Source organism: Thunnus thynnus, chromosome 2, assembly GCF_963924715.1.
Source record: "Thunnus thynnus chromosome 2, fThuThy2.1, whole genome shotgun sequence".
NCBI classification, from domain to species: Eukaryota; Metazoa; Chordata; class Actinopteri; order Scombriformes; family Scombridae; genus Thunnus; species Thunnus thynnus.
The window spans coordinates 31,606,272-31,625,380 of NC_089518.1; the positions used below are offsets into that span (position 1 = coordinate 31,606,272).

Here is a 19,109-nt window from a genome sequence, read left to right on the forward strand (position 1 = left end):
GAACAGCTGTCTCACCACCAATCATTTCAGTGTCAGTTGAACAAGAGTGACAATTAACTGCTTAAGAAACATCTTGATAATCACTGCTGTTGTGTGACAACCCTGCATGTCCAAAGTGCACATTTATTTTAAAAACACACCTGTTTTTATCTTGACCATCTCCACTTTTCTCTTTGAGTTCATCCATCATTTTGAAAGGTTTTCATATCACAACAGCAATATGTTGTTGTGGTGGCAACTCCCTAAAACGTCCTACCTTTTGTCCTCTTAAGCATTCCTGTTTTTTTTAATAATGCTATCAGTTACAATAATATGCAATATATTACAAATATAATTTGCACTTGCATTTACACTTTGCATGCAGCTCTGTTATTTTATGAGGTCCTTTACAGAGGCATATTAGTCAAAAGCTCAGCTAATAGATTTAAGCATTCAGCTTGAAACCTCCTTTTCCATCATAATGTGATTAATATGAAGTTTCATTGGAGTGACACAAGCCTTTAGCTCTTATCAAACCAACCCAGTTTGTCCACTTAACAATCACAGTCACAGTATGCAGAGGATTTAATGTTTCTCTTGATGGCGCCAAGTGGATTTAAGGGTTAATTGTGAGGATGAACATCAGAATTACTAATTGTGACGCTCATTAAGAAAATTAACTGGCACCAAAACAAGTTTTCAGTAAATTGCACAAAACTGCAAGGCAACAGTATTGATCCCAGCTGTTTCCTATTTATGGCAAACATTGCAGTATTCAAGGACGGTGTCAGCAAAGAAATTAAAAACACTGGGAACAAGTAGGCTTTTATGACAAGTTACCCATCTTCCTTTGTTGAGTAAGAGGTTAGATTTATTTGATATGTTCTGCAACACTTTGTCACATGGACAGGGATATTAATTTACAAGTACAAGCTGTGTGTAGCACTCCAGTGACAAAGCATTTTTTCTTTTTCCCTGACACCTTACAATTAAAATATCCTTTTCTCTCTCTTTTTTTGTCTCTATTTCTGGAATGCTCTCAAACGAGTGAACCTTGATAATAAGGCATATTTTTAAACCCACAAAACTCAATCATCAAACATTCCCAAAACAAAATGACTTTGCTGTTGAAACTGGACAGTGGATACGTTTTTCAAATGCAAGATGTCAAATGTTACCTAAAATAGATGCCACTTCAAAGGGAATACAACCCCCTTTTATGTGGCTTTTGAACCCTATAAGTTTCCAGGATCAAAGTGCAGACGTGCTGTCTAATAAAAACCGCTCTACTTTTTGGTTTGAGAAAACTTTGCCGGGTGAATTTAGGACTCAACGGCAAGGGGATTGCAATGTCAAGCTGTGTTGGCCAAGCAATGCATTATACTGTCGCTTTCTCTCAAAGCTGTGAGTTTGAAATATACAGTATAAATGTCACACACTTTTCTCTGAAAGGATTACTGTGGAAGAAATGGATGTTTTCAGACACCAATGACACTTAATCGTTTCTCTGGACACTAAAAAAATAGACGCTATTATAGGTGCCTTGTATAACATGGACAACAATATTACTTCTTCTTTATGGTATTGTCAAAGTTTCATTACTCTTTATGTACATTATATCTAGGCTGTAAAAAATGGCTGAAGAAAGCTTATAGCTGCCTATTTTGGCAGGCATCTGATATAAGTAAGACATAATGACAGAGAGTTCAAGGAAAGTGTAACTGGCTTTTTCCTCTGGATTCCTTGCAAAGTCAAATTGCAGACAGTTTAAACCACTTACTAAACATTTTATAACCATTTACCCAAGGCTCTTTCAGTATGTCCCGCCATTAGCGCAAAATGCTTTAGAATAAGGGAATCAGCTGTGGTGGATAAGTGCTTTACCCTGTCATGATTATCTTTTGTGAGAGCAAGAAAAAAAACGAAAAAAGGCTCCTCTGAGCAATTTAAGACCTGTGTCCTAGAAGTGTGAGATTGGATATATGATGTCGATTACACAAACTGAGACCCTTTTATGTGACCCTCGTACAGCCAGTGAGATGCCACTTTATCACCGTGCAGCATGAACGAGGACGGTGGGCACTGCTGGCAAATTTACAGCCAGTGCCAGTGTATGCCTTGCTATTTCATTAAGCTAATATATTCCACCACGGCTGTGAGGAAAGATGCTGCAAGGGGCTGGCCCTGATGTGCCTCTACACAGAGACCCTGACCTGAATCTTAGCTCCCCCTCTGTCTGACACATCCATTACCCTTCTCTCACTGGTTCAGTCATCAATTCCTCCAGCATATGGCGGAGTATGCATCATAGCGTTGTTTACGAGAAGGCGGTTGGATGACGCCGGTGGTGTTACACTGTGGGGAGAGGTTTGCAATCTGGAATCTGCCAGGATTAGCTGTTAATTTATGTGCAGCGTTTTGCTTCCAGTTTCACATGTTAGAATCTGTTGTCATCAACAAACAATTACTCCACATGGGAGTGACTGGCTGGTATCGGCTAGCTCAAAATAGTTATTGAATATGTTTTGAATTAGTTACATACTTGGGGAAAAAAAAACAGATTTCACCACAATATTTAGTCTCAGGGTGAGGATTTTTTCCCCTTGGTCTTCTGGCTCAATCTTTTTCTATCCTCTTGTGGATTGCCTCACAGTGTTTTCTCACCAATTATTTATGAATCCCGATTCATAATGCATTCTAAAATGACCGTTATCAGTTGGATTCCCACAGAGAGATGGATGCATTGGTTTAAAGGCTGTTCATATTCACCAGAAAAGTCCCAGTGTTGGCTTGGACAACTGGAGAACTACAGTATTGGGAGAGCAAATTGGAGTTGAGGCCGTGGAGAAGCCTGTGCATGAATCTTGATCTGACTGATGCTCGGTATTACTGCAGATTATGATATTTCTTGCATAACATTCTCTGAGGTATTGAGTAATATGCAGTAAAAATCCATACAAGCTGATTTAAGATGATAAGAAGTTTACAGGATTTATGTCAAAGACACCGGGCTCACAACATGGTTGCTCTTTGGAGCCATTAACAAGCCAGTGGCCAGGTCCCACAAGTCATCAACATCATCTTTTCATATAGAAGGGATTTTCGAGCAGCCTATTGGTTCTGTATGTGTTTGTGTGAGGAATGGGGCTTAGTGTAACTGATATTATTACTGTATGCCTGTTGCAATGCATCAGAGGCCTATTATGCAAGACGTGTTGTATGTCTTCTGGATTTCTCTTTGGTTATTGCAAGTTTATATGTATCAGACATTATGCTGCTGCGAGAAAAAAAAAAGCATTTTTGATAACATTGAAATTCAAATTTCCATCTCAGAAAAGACCTCCATTACTTCAACAGCCTTGGCCTTGACAATACAGCTTCGACAGCTTAGTGATGTGGGTGGAATTTACAAGATTAATTCCATACACTTACTAATGCAAAAATGGTGTAACGACAGTGTGACTCTCACATTAATGCACTATTTAAAGACTGCCTTATGTACAGCAGATTTCTGAGTGTTCTAATCATTGATTGGACTTGCATTAACACAGGCCATGTCTACTTTACCCCTTGCAGAGTTAAAGAACCATATTGGTATTTTACCCTTTTGTTTTTTTATACTGATGAATATAGACAATATAGAGTATAGACCAGACAGCGCGTAATTCATATCAGTATCTGTTGACACATTGTTTCAGACAGGTAATCTATGGTAATCCATGTAAACATGTAGCTACTTTTGTTTCGTTTAGTTTAGTTTTATTTGATATGTCAAGCTTGCCTCTGCCAGTAGATTTTCATACTGTTCTGAAATGAATGTAACATAGTATCTTCTCAGAAGTTAGAAAAACCCTTGTCCATGAATTACCACACAGATTTCACTCTGGCAAAAGCTATTTCATGTTTGGAAACAACAAACAACAAGAGTGCTAATGTATTCACTAGCAAAGCATATAACATTAGGATAATATATGAAAGTGATAAATACATGTATGAAAAGGTGAAGCCTCAAAACAGAAACATGAAAGCTTCATGGATGCATTAAAGAATACAATACACATTAAAAATCCCATTTTTTTTCTTTTTAGACTACATTTAGAAAGCAGAATTAAATTGGTGCAATATGGGTCATACGCAGATTAAAGTGATCCACTGACGCCTCGAAGGATACAATCTTTCTTGCATTTGAATACACCTCTTCTCTGAAGATGTCTGTCTTAAACATTATAGGTAATACATAGTGAATGTTTGATTGTTAAAGTGAATGTTATACAAGAGGTATTTTCACACAGTGACAACTTTGTGACAGTTACTAATGAGTAATTGATTGGAAGATTTGTACGTCAATACCCAGAAATCATATAAAATACATGCAGCATGCTTACAAACCTGGCCCGGAAAAGTCGAGAGATCTGCCATTGTTAGACACTCACCTAAATGTATTATATTTCACTCTTTGTGGGCAGAAAATTATACAGGGCCAAAAATAGAATTTAACTTGTGTGAATTTGGAAACTCTCAATCTGAGAGAATGTGTTTGCTGTTGCTGTGTTGCCCTCATGCAATTTATCTTGCATAAATGTTCAGTTTTAGTTTTGCCTTTGGTTCACTTTGGTTTAGTTTCATGTCATGCTTCATCATTTCTCACTTTTCTTATTATATTTTAGTAAACATAGGCCACACAGGGGTACTAACTGAACATAAATCCAGCAAAAAGGCATGAAAAGAAATGTGCCAATATGTTGATGCTCATACACTTTGGGGAATCTTTGGCACCGGCTGACCCATTTATACACAGCACAAGTGGCCTTGTTAAATAGAATTCTAAATGAATCTGATGAAATGGTACAGTAGTCAGCGCAAAGGAGTAGATAATATTCATGCCTATTTATATACAGTGTTGCTTGTCCACATCCATATCCTTGCTTTTGGCAACAAGCTTCACTTCTCTACTTGCTCTTCAGAGCAGACTCATCACTTGTGCTCCTATAATTGAAATGCAAAGCCAGACCTTCAGCATAATCAGATACTCCCTGATTTGTTTTTAGATTAAGTTCAGGAGTCATATGGTGTTTGTGCAGTGGCTCTGTTGTTATGATTTGAATGCAGTCAAGCTGGTGATTAAGTTTCCTCCAATATTGTGTTGCACAGTATGTTTATTTCATATAACATTATGCTTATTATTTTGACACATTATGTAAAACATGTCTGCTTGCAACACAGTAGCAAATATGACAGGAGAAAAGTGAAAAACGGAAAATAAAACCTGCTTGTTTCAGCATGAAGTTGTATTTCTGTTTTTGGCTTGTGACACTTTGAAACAAAGCTAGCAACCTCTCATCGCATGGTTGCATGAGCTGTGGGCAGTTCAACCACAGACTGAGCGTCTCTTTAGTTTCATTTTATCAGTTTCATTTAGTTTCATTTTATTACTCTTTTTTAAGGGATAGACATAAACATAATTGTGTGGAGCAGAAATCTTCAGAGTATCACTAGTATCATTAAATTTTTTAGATTTCACTGTGTCACATTGACAAGTTTTAAATTCCAATGACAATGTTTTAAATTCCTCACTTTTTATAATACCTGTGCATGGCAACTACTACATGGTTAAGGTTAAGTAAAGATAGAACAAATAAACTATGTATAAGGTATGGCTAGGGCTAAGCAGTTAAAACACTTTGTTTTAGGCAGGGTTCATGGTTAACATACAATGGGCGCTTAATAAAAAGGGGAACATTTTTGCAAGTCTGTGACAGGATGAAAACTCTGGTCTCCTGCATGAAAGATGCACTATAAGCCCAACCACCACCCCATCCATCACACTTTTACTTTCCACCTTGCATCATAAAGACACACCATTTCTTGTCCTTGCACTCAACATTGTCATTGGAAGTAAATCGCAAGGTGCAGAATTGTCCAATATGGACTTAATTCCTAAGGATATTGCTTTTTTCATGGTTACAGTAAATACGCTGCATCCGTGCTGGGCTGGATGTTTCAAGCTGACAACAGTTGCTGCACTTTATGATGGACAAAACTACAAACTTTGAACAGCCCTCTTATTTAGCTTCTTAGTTCTTAATTAACAGTGGCTGAGTGTTTGATAGATGACAGATTTTTGGTGGAGTCTCACTTTAACTTTATTCAGTCTGAATTTATTTTTATTATTTTTTTATTTACTTTATTATCTGATTTATTCAATATATCACATCTCACACTGGGCAGCACTGTGGCTCAATGGTGAGCACTGTTACCTCACAGCAATAAGGTCCTGGGTTCGAACCCTAGCCATCTCACGTCCTTTCTGTGTGGAGTGTGCATGTTCTCCCCATATTTGCGTGGGTTTCTTCCAGGTGCTACAGTTTCCTCCCACCACTGAAGGCATGTATGTTGGGGTTAATCCTCCTGCCAGGACCCCTGACTGAGGCACTGGCAAAAGAATTGGAGTTGGTCCCGGGCGCTGCACTGCACTGCAGCTGCACACTGCTCTTAGTGTGTGTATACAAGATGGGTCAAATGCAGGGGATCGATTTCGGATCAATAAAGTCCTGAATGTCTTTGTAATTTCTACATGGATTGACTACCGGTAACCTTGGTGCTCCACATGACAGAGGATGAAATTATTCATGTGGCAAAGTCATATTTCCCATTTCAGAAGAAAAGGCCTTCATTCTTTTGCATTGCTGGTACCTAATATGAAAACAAGGCAGGACCAAAGAGCAATACAGAAATCTTTATGAAATGTTTTGTGAGCCCTGACATTTCCAGTGAATGGACTCACACAGAGGCCAGTTGTTTCGAATGCCAGAATATGCCAAGAGTATTAGATCCTATAGATAAGTGAACCTGGTCAGCAGTGTTTTATTTGCACATTATTGCCTACCCAGTACGAGGTGTGATATATTGAGAAATCAATTGCGTGTACAACCCCAAACAGCTTTCAAGAAACAGCTTACTGGAAAATAACTGCTGAGTAGTATTCCATTTCTGATCACGCTTACTGACAACCACTAAAAGGATAAAAAACACCAATCACTTAGGAGCAAACACCAGTCGCTGAACATGACCTTTCTTATGGTGAATTTGTATGAAACATTAATTCAAAAGCTCTACAATCAGGGACATCTAGCTATATGTGCTTTTTGTAGATTTTGCAGACATCTTCCAACACCTCAGTAGAATTTATTGTGCATTGTCAAACATGCTAAATGGAAGTGACAGTTTGTGGGATGTTTGGAGTTCACACCACAGCCTGTAAGCACTCTGTCTCCTCCAGATGAAGGTTATATTCTTCTTAGAGGAGATCAGCAGGGGAGACTGGAGCACAGCAGGTAACAGTGCCAGGCCAGTTTATACCATTCTGAGCCATGCTCCCAAATTAGTTCACAGCTGTGATGCTCCTGGGAAACCACACATTCATTTCCTGGTTCTCTTCCACAGACTGCACTGAGAGACCATTAGGGTGGACTGCAGTGTTATGGCTGACCAGCTTCCTCTGAAGCTGTTATCACAAAAGCCGGAATAATATGATTAACCTAGTTTTGTTAAATATCCAGTTTTTACAAACAGTCGTTCATGGGGCTGTTAAGAGTTTTGAGATGCTCCTATAGTTCCAATTATAGGTGAGGCAAATATAAAGTTTGATCACAGTGGCATGAAAATAGTATGAGCGTGAAGCTGTGACCATGAACCAGAGATACATCAAATGGGTATCCCAGAAGTAGCCTTTTGAAATTTAGTTAGTATAACTCAAGTTCAGGAACAAGACCATGCCTCTCTCTCACTAATTCAATCACCTGTGCCTCGCTAATTCAATCACCTGTGCCTCACTATTCAATCACCTGTGCATACCTATATAGGTGTATTTAGCCCCTTTCTCTTTCATTTGTCTCAGTTCTCACATTCATTTTATTCATTCTCAGAGATACTGCTATCTAGCTGAAATCATTTTTTTTCCGCTTACCTTAACCCCAGACAGAGACCTTTTTGATGATCAGTCAATTGTTGTCTCCTGATCCCCTGCAGCCAGCCATTCAGCCATCCCACCTGTGCTCCGTGATCCAGAGGCTCCACATGCATCCATGCAATAGCCAACTTACAGGTCTCAGACATGGTTCCTCTGCACAATTAACATCTCCAACTGTATGCTCGCTCACCTCCAGCATGCTCTCAGGGAGACGGACATCCCGGGCCTCCGAAACGATGATAATAGCCATACTTTTCCAGCTCTACAAAGACTCTACTTTCATTACTCCTCTGGCCAGCCACTCGGATCCTCCCACTCTTCCAGGTTCACCACCCAATGCCACCCTGATGCTGCACACCAATGATGTCACCGTGCCACCCCCTACAACAGAGTTGTTGTAGGGGGTGGCACGGTAAACATACCTGCTCCCTCTGTGTCTGAAATGTCTCGTGTCTTTTCCTTGTTTTTTTCATCCCTGTCTGAGGGCTGCACATTCTGCCCCTACATATGCACCACTCCATCCCGGCATCCTTTCTTCTTCTCTTCCTTCAGCGATGGCTAACAAAGCTCCTTCGACTCCGTCCACTTTTACAGCTCCTTCTTCCTCCTCTCTTGCACCAAACAATACCAACGCTGCTGTTCACACTGTCTCAGCTGTTACAGGCCACAGTGCTCCCTCCTCTGAACCCTCTCAAGTTCCTACTGGCGTATCTCTGTTCCCATTCCTCCCTGATCCCTCGCCTGTGCCTGCTACTTCTCTATCTGATTTTTCTTGTGCGTTTTCTTAATTTCTTTCATCCTTTTACTGCATTCCACAGACACGTCCCTCCATCACAGCATCCCTTTCTCTTCGCTTCCTCCAGCCACAGCTAATATAGCTCCCTCAACTGCATTTGCTTCTCCAGCTCCCTTTCTTTGTAGTAAATACTATCAATGCTGGCGTTCATACTAGTGATGTCACGCTTGAAGCAGTCTACTCTATTCTATATCAACCTTTCAAAGCAAAAATATCATAGCAAGATGTTTCGATGCCTCGCTTCACCACACCAAAGTACTCAGATTTAATTCAGCCATACAAGTGCAATACCAATAGTTGCCCAGCAGACGTTGCCATTTTGACTGTATCAAATGCTTCAAAACAGTGAACCATTTTCAATGCAATTGCCTCAGACAGTTCCATTTCCCTCATCGCTAGTTAATACCATCAGCAAGCCACAGACCTTCCTCCTTTCAACCCACTCCATTTCCCTCTGGCCTATCTCCCCCACCCCACTGCACCTTCCTTCCCTACAGCTCCTCCTGCTACCTGTCCTCTAGCTCTCCCCATCATTAACCCTACCAGTGGCAATTCGACCGCCCCCCCATTATGGCTTCATGATCCTCTCCTGTACCACCTTCCCTCAGACAAATTGTTTCAGGTACTTTCAACCTTGCTCAGTCACTCACTCATAACACCATTGAATTATCTCCGAAAAACCATCCAGTCTGCCAGATCATCCATTTTCTTTTACGTGGTCATCCCACAGTTTCCACCCAGTTCTCGCACTTGACCCCTTCTCCCCTTTTTTCCCCTACCCTCAACCCTCCTTCATCCCACCACCAACCGTGGTTATGACCATGCCAATATCTCAAACACCCATAATCATTAAAAACACTGAACTCTGCTCCAATGGACAATCCCGACCGCCAGTTCATCCTCTATCTCATTCATGGTTCACCAATGGTTTCCACCCAGTCGTTGTACTCGACCACTTCCTTTTTTTCTCCCTAACTTCAACTCTCCTTCATCCCACCCTTTAACCTGCCTTCATCCCTCTGTTGTAATAATAATAATAATAATAATAATAATAATAGTAATAATAATTAACAACTTTATTTATATAGCACTTTTCAAAAACAAGTTTACAAAGTGCTTCACAGACATGGAACAAAATACACAATGCAATTACATATCAAAACATTACAAGACAATTAGAAATGGAAACAAGGGTGAGACCATTAAAATAAATAAAATAAAATGAAAAAAAAAACTAATTAAATGCACTTATATAAAAATGAGTTTTTAAAGCTTTAAAGCTTGTCTGATTTCCAGAGGAAGGTTACTCCACATTTGAGGAGCTCTAACAGTAAATGCACTTCTACCCTCTGTCTCAAGCCTTGCCCTGGGGACTGAGAGCAACAGCTGGTCCACAGATCTAAGAGAACGAGCTGGAGTGTAAGGGATGAGAAGGTCAGTGATATAAGATGGGGCTAGGCCGTTCAGAGATTTAAAAAGAAGCAGTAAAATTTTAAAATCAATTCTAAAAACCACAGGTAACCAGTGCAATGAGGCGAGAACAGGGGAAATGTGATCATATTTTCTAGCCCTTGTAAGAACCCTAGCCGCAGTATTCTGTACAAACTGTAGGCCGTTAATTGATTGTAAGGGCAGTCCAGCGAATAAGGAGTTGCAGTAATCTAAGTGGCTAAAGACAAAAGTATGAATGAGTATTTCAGCATTACTGAAAGAAAGAAAAGATGTAATCTTTGCAATGTTCCTGATTTTAGTGAAAGCTGATTTGGTGATTTTGGTGAAATGAAAAGTCTGAAACAAAGATTACGCCCAGATTTCTGGCCTCATGGGTGCACTGCAAACCCTGGGAAACTAAGGTCTTGCTTATGGAGTCCCTGTGTGCTTTGGGCCCAAACACCATCACTTCAGTAGAGCGGCCGGCATCCGAATTTGTTCTAATGTCGTTTAAAACTTTTAAAAATGCAGTTTCTGTGCTATGATGAGTGCGAAAACCGGACTGAAACTTTTCGAAGAGAGAGTGGTCATCCATAAAAGAAATAAGCTGAGAGTAAACCACTTTCTCCAGCACCTTAGCAAGAATGGGTAATTTGGATATGGGTCTAAAATTATTCAGATTAGTGGTGTCAAGATTAGATTTTTTCATAAGTGGGTGAACAACAGCAGATTTAAAAATCAGAGGTACAATCCCTGAAGATAGAGATTTGTTAAACATTGCTAAAATATCTGAGGATAAAAAGGCAGAAACCTCCTTTAAAAATCTAGTGGGTAAGACATCAGAGGGAGAGGTGGAAGATTTCATGCCATTGATCATCCTCAGTAAATCTGACTGGAATATCCATAAAAAAGAATTAAAAATCTGATACACTTCACAGGGTGGTAAAATAAGTGGAGATGGTATGATTTGGGCTCTAATGTTGGGAACTTTATTGACAAAAAAGGAACAAAAACTCTCACACCTTTCAATTGAAGAGACTTCTATGGGATTGGAAGGGTGGTGGACAAGGGAGTTAATGGTCCTAAAAAGTAACTTGGGGTTGTGGGGATTTGCGGCAATAAGAAGAGAGAAGAATTTTGATCTTTCGTCCTTTACAGTGTAATTAAACTCTTTTAAAAGCTCTTTCATGGCATTACAATCATGTCTTAAACCATGGAGATGGTTTTGTCAAAATAGGGTGGGCTTTGGACAATCTAACAGGTGCCACAGTGTCCAGTGTAGTAGCGCAACGCTGCAAAAATTTAGAAGCTAGCTCCTCTACAGAGCAGGAATAATCTGAAGGGTCAAGCTGCGGAGAAGCTTGATAAGTGTTGCAGAAATTCTCACAGGTTTGTGGCGTGATGGGTCTAAAATGATGAGGGCCTCTAGGGTTAGAAACTGTAGGCACTAATGGGACATTAAAAAGGATAGCTGCATGGTCAGAAACATGCTTGTTTAAGGTCTGTAGATTTACTGGATTAATGCCATAAGTGATAATTAGGTCAAGAGTATGACCATGTTGATGAGTAGAGCCAGAGACATGCTGAATACAGTCAAAAGTACTGATAAGATCAAGGAATTCAGATGCACGTTTGTCACTTTGGTTGTCAATGTGAATATTTAATTCTTCCAATAAAATAGCTCTCTCATAGTTAGTGGTAGTTATTGAAAGCAAGTGACCAAATTCCGAGAGAAAGTTGCCCTTTGAGTTAGGAGGGTGATATAACAACCCAAAAAAGATTGTATGGTGGGAAGTGGTGAATGACTACCAAACCTTCACCCAGCCCTTCATGAATCTACCAGCTTTTGACCTACCACTGTACCCTTGGACACTCCCAAACGCTTTCCATGGCAACCGCATCACCCAGTCTCACAACATCCAGCTGTACCCCAACGCAGCACCTTCCTTTGGATTCAATGCTTAATATGTTGACGCGGGGTGAGAATCCTAATCGCAAATGGCCTTGCCCCTGAGACCTTATCAAGTTACTCATGGTGGGGCAGCTCTAACCTTTTCGTACCTCACACAGCCTACCATTCACTTCCATTGATATCTTATCGCTGACCAGCTTTATCACTTACGCCCATTCAGTTCTCAAAATTAGCAACATAAACCATCCAAGTGTACCTCAGCAGTATTAACTTTTTTATCAAACTGCTTTCTGGAGCTCCAGCCCCTTCTATTACTCACCCCATGTCAACATGTTACTCAAAGGCCTACGCAAGGCAGAACCTCAGCTGCGAAGAAACCCTGACAGCATACCTCCTCATCCATTGCATCTAAACCCTCTGCACAGGATACTTTTCCCCATCCGTCAACCTCAGTGTTTCTCCTAGCATTCTTTGATTTTGCTCAGAATTCACCACCACCTCATCCACCTACGACCTGCCTTTCCGACATTTCTATCCACTCCCCAGACATCCTCTGATTTAACCTCAAACAAAGCAAAACCGACCAGCTTGCCCTCTTTCACCCCTTTAACTCTTCTGTTTACACGTGTATCTGAGTCCTTTTGAACCCATTCAAACCACATAATCTGTAGCTTGGCAAATTTAGCAAAATAGTGGGAAAATGATGTATGCTGGAGCTTTATGCTTTTCAGGCACTGAGGACAAGACAATTCAATCAGCTAAATCTTTAAAGGAAAGTAAAGCATCATCAACATAAAAGGCTTGTTTCGGGGTTGAAAGAATATCAAGCAGAGGTACTGCTACTTTGAAAAAGACAGTAACTTGACTTGGAGAAGTCAAGTTACTGTCTAATATAATGTAAATTCCTTCCAGACATCTTTCAAGACAAAACAATATTCTGCTTTGAATAATTGTGTATGACATGGTTTATCTTTGTTAAAAATAATTAATAAAAAATTACATCTGCTCTTTCTCACTCATTGAAAAATCCAGAATTCAATGAATGTGCAAATATTGCTCATTTCAAACATTTAACTACTGGACACAAAATGTCTCCTACTTCACTGAAAAGTCAATTTTCAGTGGCTTCAAATTTCCACACCACGCTTCTGTGAGTTGCATACTAGACCATGATTGGCTCCAAACAAGTTATGATGTCCCAAATCAAGTTTGTACTGTAGATACATGCCTTAAATTTATTGTGAGCACAGAAAAACTTTCCCCCTTCAGCAGATGAATGTGAAAACAGCCTTCTAGTGTCAAACTCTGCACATAAATCAATCTGCACAGTACAATATCCAACTGTGGGAGTAGAAGAATAATCAAAAATGGACAGGAAAAGGACTGAAAAATTATGTGTTTTGCTGCCTTGTCTAGTTGAAAATCTCAACATCACTGCTGGGGGTGGTTGGGTGTGGTCAGAAGTGTGTTCTGTTGCACCTGTAACCACCCGCAAAAGTATTGACAGAGTACTGACACCCTGAAGTAAACTATGTCAGTGCAGAAAGTTAAGAAGTTAAACCACTGGAGGTCAGCAAAAACAACTACACTTGTCCACTTTTCCTGTGAGTATTACTGAGGTTTGTTTAAAAAAATCTGTATCAAGTCTGTTTGTTCCAACTGTTTGTCTGTTTGTTGAAGGAATATGATTCTTACCTTGAATCTAATATTTAAACCCGAGACGGCAGGATTTTAATGGATGTAACATTGCATCACAAGGAAACATTCTACATATATTGTGTATTATCTTATGCATTTGGAATTTAGGTGCTGCTCAAGTGGGTAGTCTCCGGCCTGAAAAGTGAAGCCAATGCGGAAGTGCCTTGAAACTGCATTCTTTCTAATGGTCAATAGGGGACGACTATAATCTAATCTAAATCCAATCATATGGAAGTCTATGAGGAAATGACCCTACTTCTCACTTGATTTATTACCTCAGTAAACACTTTCCTAATGAGTTTATGGTGTCAATTGCTAGTTTCAAGTCTTCAATGTAAATTATGGTCCCATTTAGAGTAAAATAGATAATAAAACAGCATATGCTTTAGGGTGTGGTTGAATTGTGATTGACAAGTTGCTAGCACGGCAACAACTTTGATTACATAATGTATCCATGGCATAACCCCACAGTATGGGCATAGCTGCTGCTATTTCACAGTGTGTTTTCAGTTCATGAAAGTTAAGTTAATAAAGACCCTCTAAAGAGTCGGATGTTCAGTTTTTCCGGTGAGTACATTTTGTTTTAATGGTTTTAGGCCTGTTTTTTGCTAGCAGAGATTAGCATTAGCATTAGCATCATCACTTTTAACCATAGACTGTAAACCATGCTAACCAAGCTAGCAGCTAGCGCTATGGTCAGCTCCACTCTCTCGTCCAAATCATAATACATCCATGGTCCAAATATGGTCACTTCTGGCTCCAGAAATCAAACATGGCAATGGTCAAATCCGAGATGGCGATGATCAAATCACTTAACTCGAGGCTTCAAAATGGCAGTTCACAAACCAGTGGGTGATGTCACGGTGACTACGTCCATATTTTTTACCGTCTATGGTGCTGCTACATATACCCTTTTTGAGCAATTCAAGAAGGATGAAGGGCAGGGAGCTCAAAATAAGCACTTTTATTTTAAAAATGCACTGAAAAAGCAAAGTATGAATTATCACAACAACTCATGCATGTGTTAATACTGGTTTAAATACAGTCTCTGCCTTTTCTCTACCCCATTGCACTCAGTAATTTCAGATTTACTAATCTAAATGGGAAAGACAATAGCTGTTTTGGATCTGATGACATTCACTGACCTTTACTAACCTATTCATCATTTCCTTCACTCACATAACTCTATTTTTCCCTTAGCCATCTCTACTAACTTATTAATTCTCCCTCGCAGTCCACCTCAGTCTTTCACTTAATCAACCCTAAAAGGTTGCTGTGGGCACAATGTAAGTGCATAACAGTCCACATAATATACAGGATGAGTAAAAATATTGTGTCTAATTGGCACAAGTAATTTTGAGACAATTGTCCCGTCATGCCTAGGATTAGTGGTTTGTTATGTTTGCTGTTTTATAACTTTTCCATAATGCAAGTGTTATGTTAGTGTTTGTAATATGTCTGTGCAGGACGTGGTTTAACGTTGATAATTGTCATTTTTGTGCTGATTTAGAGTTTTAACCATTAGTGAGGTGGCTGTTACTTTTCTTGACCCCAGCTGTATTTTTATTCCCTATATTGAATATCAATAAAGGGTTGGCACTGTTGAAGCCTGTTTCTATCTCTCATTCCACACTGTTTGCCACATTAATGTCAGAAGTTGAATGTTCAAGAAAGAAAGAATCTCCATAAGCAAGATGGTGAGAAAGAGAGAAATTGAAGAAGAGCTCTGGGGAATAGAAGACTTCATCCAAAAGGACCACCGTGCTATCCCTGCAGACCCTGAGACCAAGAGGCAGAGCTGCAGTCCTACATCCTTTTCTGCGCTTCCATTAAAGAAGTTACCCATCCAAAACCACACAGACACTGTCTGTCCCCCGACCACTTAAATGTTAAGTAAACAAAAGAGGAGTTATTCATAAAAATCTAATAAAAATTAACACCACCACTTCAACAGTACAACAAAATAGGAGAATTACATGTGGGTCCTTAAACATTAGATCTCTGTAAAGCTGTATTATTAAATGATCTAATCTCAGATTATATCATATTGATTTATTTTTTCTTACTGAAACCTGGCTGTGTCATGAAGAATATGTTAGCCTAAATGAATCCACTTCCCCCAGTCATATTAATACTCATATTCCTTGAGACACCTTCTGAGGAGATGGAGTTTCAATCATTTTCAACTCAAGCCTAATAATCAACCCTAGACCTAAAGTTAATTATAACTCATAAGAAGGCCTTGTTCTTAGTCGCTCACACCCACCCAGGAAAACTTTACAGCCAATTCTGTTTGTTATAGTGTACCGTCCTCCCGAGCCATACTCTGAATTTTTATCTGAGTTTTCATCAAACCTAGTCCTTAGCACAGATAAAGTAATTATAGTAGGTGACTTTAATATTCATGTGGACATCAATAATGATAGCCTTAGCACTGCGTTTATCTCATTATTAGACTCAAATGGCTTTTCTTAGAGTGTAAATAAACCCACTCACTGTCTTAACCACACTCTCAACCTTGTTCTGACATATGTCATAGAAATTGAACATTTAATAGTTTTTCCACAAAATCCTATTTTATCAGACCATTACTTAATAACTTTTGAATTATTATTACTGGACTACATGCCAATAGACAAAAATGTCTTCACTAGATAAACTAGATGTTTATCTGATAGTGCTGTAGCTAAATTTAAGGAAGCAATTCCATTAGCATTGAATTCAATGCTATGTCTCAATACAACAAAGGACTCTTAAGCTAACTTTAGTCCTTCCCAAATTGATCATCTTGTTGATAGTGCCACAGGTTCATTGCGAATGACACTTGACTCCATCACCCCTTTAAAAAAGAAGGTAATAAAACATAAAAGGTTAGCTCCATGGTATGACTCCCAAACCCCCAAATTAAAGCAAACATCGCGAAAATTTGAAAGAATATGGTGTTCCACCAAACTGGAAGAATCTTTCTTAGTCTGGCAAGATAGTCTTAAAACATATAGGAAGGCCCTCTGTAATGTCAGAGCCGCCTATTTCTCATCATTAATAGAGGAGAATAAAAACACTCCTAGATTCCTTTTCAGCACTTTGGCCAGGCTGACAAAGAGTCATAACTCTACTGATCCATGTATTCCTATAGCTCTCAGTAGTAACAACTTCATGAGCTTCTTTAATGATAAAATTCTAACTATCCTGCCTCATAGCCAGCTCCCTGCATCACCTCACTGACAAGGGTTGGGAGTTCAACTGGGACAACAAATGTGCAGCTGCCTTTGCCCAACTCCACACTGCCCTGATCAATGCCCTAGTGCTGGCCCTCGCTGATCGTGAGTGTCACTTCATTGTTGACACTAATACCAGTTATGTGGGGGTGGGCTCTGTTCTGTCCCAGGAAGGAGCAGAGGGAGACAGACTGGTGACCTACTTCAGTCGGGCATTGAGTTGTCCTGAGTGCAACTACTGTGTGATTTGCTGCGAGTTTTTGGCAGTGGTTTTTTCCTCTGGACCAACCACACCTCCCTCATCTGGCTGCTCAGCTTTAAAGAGCCTGAAGGCCAAGTACTGAGGTGGATCAAAGCCCTGCAGAGCTATGATTTCAAGATCCAGCACCGGGCAAGTTGACTACACACCAATGCCAACACCCTCTCTCGACTGCTGGTGCCCAGGGACTGGTACCAGCAGGTGCCTCAGGCAGTTCATGGCTCTGTGGGGCCAGGCCAATTTGGGGTAGCCAAGACCCTGAACAAACAACACCAGCAGTTCTACTGGGCAGGTTGCAGGCAGGACACTGAACTGTTTGTGCAATACTGTGACACCTGCACTGCTCAGAAAGGACCAACCAGACACTCTCATGCTCCGCTGCAGCAGTACCAAGTGGGTGCCCCATGGACACAGACATTCTTGTGCTGTTCCCTACCACCAATTCTGGGAACTGCTATGTCCTTGTTGTCATATACTAGAGCTGCATGATATATTGTTTCAGCATCGACATCGCGATGTGCAATAGTCACATTGCAGGATGCACAATGTCAAGTAAGGCAAATTAATTCAAACACGTCATGCCAAAACTTTTTGCCGCTTGATACAAAAGGAAAACTCACAAGGTTCTCATATCCCATGACTATTCTAAAGTCCATCTGATATTACATAATTCAGTCCGATTTGGGGATTCTTGGATACATGGAGTTCCCAATTTGTTCTGCTGAAGGGGTGCACTTCATCAATTTATCAAACAACCAAAGCAGGCCCCACTAGTCGCCTACCACAACCTGAAAATGAGCATTACCTGTTTTGGTTGTTTGATAAACTCATCAAGGGCACCCCTTCACCAGAGCACATAGCAAACTGATCACTGCGCATGCAGAGTTCGCTCATCACCTGCCTGTAAACATGCATGCGATGTGGCTTACTATCACAGATAATGTCGCCTGGATGCTAGGGGCATTTGTTAAGTTATGCAAGGTAGCTTTTGAGGGCATCTCATCAAAGTTAAAAAGTTTCTGTCACGGGCTGGTCCATTCCCTAATGTAAGAAACGCTTAACACACATAACACATACGCAATGCTTGCCATATCCAGATCTATCTGTACTTACATCTTGCTGGCATATAGATGAATCTGTTTGTTGCTTGAGTAAGAGTTTTACCATGATCAGTTGTATCAAGAAGCCTATTTATCTTCCACCATGTAGATTAAGCATACATTTGAACATCATTAGAAATGGTAGATTATGTGTAAATAACACAACTGTGACACACGAGTCCATTTATAAAGTTTATTAAGAAACGTGTTGTTTTTCCCAAATACCTCTCCACAAGTTCTCTCTCCACTTTGTGAAACCAAAAGGACTCCAAGCTGATTTCTGGAGGAGTGGCAGAGGGCTGAACCAAGTGTGGTAGAAGTAGGAGGGGGGTTTTGTTTTGTTAGAAGAGGATAGACTTTTGTATAAATTGTATATCTGTGAATGAATGACACACTGCATGTATCTGGTGAAATTCCCTGTGTTTTTTCATATCACAATATATATTGCAGAAAAAAAAGATATTGCAATGTCAGTTTTTCCAATATCATACAGCCCTACCATGGACTACTTTACAAAGTGGCCTGAGGTGTATGCTATACCTGACCAGAGTGCAACAACAACAGCTGAGTGGCTGGTGTGTGAGATGTTCTGCTGTTTCGGTGCATCCCAGGAACTGCATGGTGACCAGGAGAGTTATGTTTAGGCACAAATCAACTTGGTTTTAGGTTAGGTTTAGGGAAACATCGAGGTTTGGGTTAAAAATACAAATTTGTTAAGGTTAGAGGCCTTTGTCATCATAGTTACAA

General features: G+C 40.0%; 1 pseudogene; it reads left to right on the top strand.

Moving 5' to 3' along the window:
- The first annotated feature begins 15,479 nt into the window (after positions 1–15,479).
- Positions 15,480–17,010, top strand: LOC137171744 (uncharacterized; annotated as a pseudogene).
- The last annotated feature ends 2,099 nt before the right edge of the window (positions 17,011–19,109 follow it).